Raw genomic sequence first — 6000 nt, forward strand, 5'->3', positions numbered from 1 at the left:
CTTCTTGTTTATGATCAACATTCTCAAAACTCAAACCTCACATGTCAATGCTTCACTAACTATAAGGGTTGGTTAACATAGGCCATTAGGTTTGTAATGTGGTTTAAACAAGAGCGGGAAACATAAGGCTCAAATTGGTTAGCAAGTAGGTTTATGCAAAATAGAAAATCAAATTTGTAACAAAACAAAAAGAAGATAAAGAAAAAAATGAGAAAGAAGTGCCCTTTTCCTCCCCTAGAGTGCTTCGGTCACGATCTTGGGAGCTATAAGTCGAAACAAGGATCAAGACATGCATAGCTAAGGATCCAAATGCGCCACACAACAAAGTGATGAAGGCTAGAACAATGTTACCTCACACGGGATTATAACTAAGAAAATACCAACTAAGGGTGCCAAATCCACTATAGAGAGCAACACCATCTTACCACATACCCTTGAACTAGGGCTTCATGGATTCCTAAAAGTTCTCAACCCGGCTACCTTAGCATGTAATATCCTAGAGTCAACCAATGACACTCTCAAATCGTGCACACATTAACCACTTAGGAAGAAAGACATTCAAGAGTAAACAAATCCAAAAGATATAATGTCCAACTAAGAACAAACAAAACACAATTTTGCTAAACTTGCCTAGAAGTAAACAAAAATCTTTTTGGATTTTCCAAAAGCATGAAAAACATGGAAATGCATATACTCACGTGCATGGCATATATGAATCAACATCCCACCAAACATGATAGAATACCCTCCCCCAAGCTTGAATGAAACCAAGCTTTCAAATCATAAACAATGAAACCAAGGAGAGAAATACAAGGAAAAATTAATCCAACATTACCAACACATGATCTTCAAGTCACAATAAGTAAGAGAGAGAGGGAAAAGAAGGATATTACCGGATATGGGATAAATGCAAAAAAAAAAAAATCACACAAAAAACCCGAAATAACCTCATATGAGCCATAATCTCTACAAATAAGGCTTGAATTCCACATGATAGGTAAGTTGAGGCACATTTCCTTGATTCTTGATCATCACCAATGCGCAAGAGTATATCAAGTTGTGTACCTAGCAAGGAACACAAACACGTCCATGTGAGAAAATCTAATCTAAAAACAAAAGAAAATGAAAGCAATAAAACACGGGTTACTTCCCGCAAAGGCTTGTTTGACGTCCAAGCGAGACCGCTCTAGGAAATAAAAATTCAACGCACGCAAGAGCTTGTCAAATGCACTACTACACATTTCATGGGGGTGTAAATAGGCAAATGACGGAATAAGAACGTGCAACAAAATCATTGCACGCAAGTGAAGAGGGAGATGCCAAAAGAAAGAAGAAGAAGGATCGAAAGGAAACTCAAGAAAGTAAGAAGTAGAAGAAGGAAAAGAATAGTGGAAAGAAAAGGACAAAGGCAAATCCTCATCACATATTTTTTTGTTGACAAAATTCCTCTCTTCCTCAATGATGATGGAATGAGAGGCATGAAAATCATCCATAGAGGGCGGCTTCCCAATAGGTTGTTTGAGATAGGAAGGGAGAGAAGTAGGGTAAGGAAGGATGTGGTCGAACCTTAGAGAAAAAGGGGTATGAGAAACGGGAAAAGGGGTAGCTACTCCCTCACCACAAGGTCTCACATCGCCAATGAGAGCATGAAAATCAATCATAGCATCCTCAAATGAAGGGCACTCACGATCTACACCTCCCTCAAGCTCAAAAACTCCAAGGGAGTCAACCTTATCCTCCTTTTCACCACAATAGACAACCTTTCCTTCAACTATCTCGAAACCCAAGGTCCCAAAATCGTGCATGAATGGAGGTAGAGTCATCTCAAACTCATCTAAGTCCCAAGAAGCGTTCTCGATGAAATCATCCAATAATCTATAAGTCCTCATATGAATCTCGAAAAATATGTGGGACATTACCTCAAAAGAGTTTATATACTCATAGATTGAAGGGTCACAAACATACACTTGAGACTCATCAAGATGGGAAGAAGGATTAGGATTTTCAAAATCAACACTCTTTTCATTTTCAACTCCTTCACCATCACTCGAATCCTCTCTAATGGGATCCTCACTCATATGGGGAAGAGAAGAAGAAGGAAGGGCATTTTCTTGAGAGTTGGCTAGTTGGAAAATTTGGCTCTCAAGCATCTTCATTCTAGCTTCTGTCTCCCTATTCTCAGCTTCCCTAATCTCGTTATACTTCTTCATCATCTCCATTATCCTCATTATCTTCTCTTCCTTCAAACTTTCCATAGAATTACCCTCATAAAAGGACTCATTAGAAGCATAAGGGAAATCATTTGAAGCCATGTAAGAACAAGAAGATGAGGAGGGAGGATCATTCACATTATAAACATGAGCATCATCATAATATTGGGGAGAGGGGGCATAATCAAGAAAATGAGATTCATTATCAACAATACGAGAAAAAGAGTTGAAATCACTTGTACTAGGTTCACAAATAGGATCACAAGACAAATCATGGGGATGCATGCCACTAATAAAACTATTATCACATTGAGAATCAAAATTAGCAACATTACATGCCCTATTGCGTACTTCCTTAGCAAACCGTACAAAAAAGCTCCAAGCACTATGAACCGATAATGCTTGAAATTCGCCATTAAACCTACTTTCAACTTCATATCTCGTTTGTTCATTCATGCCATAGTAACAAATCTCACAAGCTTGACAAGGATTACAACCATTATAGTTCAAAAACCCCACAAGTCTATGGAAGTAGACACAAAAAGGCTCATCATCATATTGAGGAAAAGAAAGATGTGTCATTTTTCAAAATCAAAGCAAAGAGAACAAAAATAAATCAAAAGAAATATATACAATGGACTAGTCTCAATAAGATAACATAACGGTAATGGAAGCCGTTCCCCGGCAACGGCGCCAATTTGACAAGGGAATAAACGCGTCGTCAATTGTCTATCCCTAGATCAAATACAATTTATACAACCTAAACAAACCTAATACGAGTATAAGGCAAGCATAGGGGTCGAACCACAGAGAACGGTAAACACCACCAAATGTTATCGACAATTAAGCTAGTCCGGAATAGGAGATAAATAAACTAAAGTCTAAAGATGCTAAAACAAGAAATAAAACATTAAGGGAAATGGTTTAGGTATAGCATTCACTTGAACATAAACAAAGGCATAGAAATTGAATTAATTATGAACTAAACATGCTCGAATATCGAAATTAAGAATCCAATCTAGCCGCCTTCCGGGGTCAATTGGCTTCTCCTAACATAGCCTCTATGTTTCCACATTAGAACCATATATTAGGAGGTACTATTAAATAACAATCGATAGTAATGAACCTTAACTAAGTCAACTTCCGTTTCTTGTTAGCAAAGATTCACCTTTAATCAACCAACAATGTGCACTTGCAAGAAGATTAAAGAATATCAAGCATATAAAGACTTTAATCACAAATAAATCAATTCTAAACCCTAGAACATGCTCAAGGTCCAACTACACCACAACCATCCCCTTAATGGGGAAATTACTCACTAATCATGATAATAACAAGATTAACCAACAAATAATCAAGAATCAACATGATCAACAAGCAATACCAACAACTAAAATAATAATCAAAATAAACAAATAAAAATAGAGGAGAGAGAGTAAGAAATTGCTCATTAATTGAAGATGAAGGTCTACAAAGGATTGAACAAGCTCCTTCTTCAAAATCCAAGTTCATTAATGAAGAAAACCTCACTTTCTCTCTCTACCAAAGAAGACTAATCCTAATCTAACCTAAAACTAATTAGAGAGATCAATAGATAGTTATTGAATGTCCCCCCAAAACGTTCTAAAAAAAGGGACTTATATAGTCCGTATAGAGTCAGCTGAGAAAAGGAGAGGTCCGACCGAACAAATGGGAAGGTTCGGCCGGACTACAGGGTAGGTTCGCCCGAACCATGGGTAGGTTCGGTCGAACCTCCCTGATCCTGGTCTGGTCGAATTCCTGTGGTTCGGCCACTCTTGCAAAACTGCCAATTTTCATCTTGCTCCTGCCTCGAAGTTCGGCCGAACCACTGAGCAAGTTCGGCCACACCTTGGTTCGGCCACACCATCAGGAGGTTCGGCCGAACCTCTTCTGAATCATGCTTCCTCTAGCTTCCTTTGAGCTTAGCTTCCTCCTCTTGAAAATCTCGATGGTTCCTATAAAGCATAAGCATGAAAAGCACAATAAGAACAAAGCGGGAAGACTAAGAAAAAGGAGGATAAAGGAGAAAGAAAAGAGAAAGCAAAGCTAAGTAAAAATGCTTAGAAAGAGGGCCAAACAAGTGCAAACGAGGGGAGAATCCTTAGAGAAAAAGGATAAAAGAGTGGCATAAATGCCACTCATCAAAATAAAGAACGAAATATAACAAATCAAAAGCAAATAAAATACGAAATAAGACTAATTCTAATAAAAACTACGAAAAGAACTAAAACACGACAAAATTACCAAAATAAACAAGAAGCTTTATTAAAGAGAAAACAAGAGAAAGAAATGAAAATAAGATAAAATAAACACGAAAATGACTCTAAAACTACTCCCTAAGAGTGACATAAATGTCACTCATCAAATTCCCCCAAGCTAGACCTTTGCTCGTCCTCGAGCAAAGCTAAGGCAAAAGAGAACAAGATGGAATTATTTAAAGCAAAAGAAACAAAATAGAAACAAAGAGAAAGAATGTACACTAACTCACTGTCGTAGGAATCACGGATGCATTTAGCGTATGCATCAAGCCCTTTAAACCCCTATGTCGCCAAAGAGGACGAGTAAGCTCTCGTGAGGGTTTCCTAAGAGATTTAACCCACAACTCTCGACAAAAACCAAGGCAAGGCAACAAAAGGAAAAAGGAAAAAGGAAAAGGAACACTAAGAAAAAAAAAAAAAAAAAAAAAAAACGAAACACAAGCTCACGTATGGACAAGAAATAAGGACGAGTACTAATGAATGCAAACCTTTCTAAATGGACAAATGTATGCACGTTCCAAGATGTCAATGGTTGATTGAAACATAACACATGCTAAGCATAGAGAACTACTTAGGACTCAATCCACCCTAGCCCCAACCAATTGGGCCGCGTTCTCTCCACTAGCTTCAAATCAACCCTTAAACTAGCTTCTCAAGATTCCACGAAGGAACCGAAAAAAGATAAAGAAATGAAAAACTTTGAGAAGGTAATCCCGACGTCTCAACTATGCATACTCTTTCCATAGGTTTGAAGTCTATCTCCCTCCACCGTTCTTTTGACCCAAACCACTAGAGTCTAAGGGTCTTTTTATTGGTTGTAACGTAAGGCTAAGGGTTAAGGCGGGGTAAAAATTTAAAATTTGGTGATAATTCCTGAGTGAAGCAAAAAGTGTGGCCGACACTCAAAAATAACTCAAGAATTCACTAAATATCAAGCAAAAATACCACTAATGCCATTCCCCCAAATTTATTCAACACAAACACACAAAATATACAAAATGAAGGAACGATCCCCCAAGCTTGAACAAAGAATTGTCCTCAATGCTTAAACTAGGGAAGAAAACGAAACCATCGAAAATATTTTTGTTGTTTTTGTTTCTTTTCCAATTTTTTCTCTTTTTTTTTTTTTAACTTTATTCATTGTCCTTGCCTTTTTTTAATTTTGGACGGCTTTTTTCTTCAAACTTCACTTGATTTTCATAAATTTGCATATTTCTTTACAAGCTCAACTCTAACCAAATCTCAAAGTGCTTCTTGTTTATGATCAACATTCTCAAAACTCAAACCTCACATGTCAATGCTTCACTAACTATAAGGGTTGGTTAACATAGGCCATTAGGTTTGTAATGTGGTTTAAACAAGAGCGGGAAACATAAGGCTCAAATTGGTTAGCAAGTAGGTTTATGCAAAATAGAAAATCAAATTTGTAACAAAACAAAAAGAAGATAAAGAAAAAAATGAGAAAGAAGTGCCCTTTTCCTCCCCTAGAGTGCTTCGGTCACGATCTTGGG

This window comes from Chenopodium album, chromosome 9 (assembly GCF_948465745.1).
Source record: "Chenopodium album chromosome 9, dcCheAlbu1.1, whole genome shotgun sequence".
NCBI lineage: Eukaryota > Viridiplantae > Streptophyta > Magnoliopsida > Caryophyllales > Amaranthaceae > Chenopodium > Chenopodium album.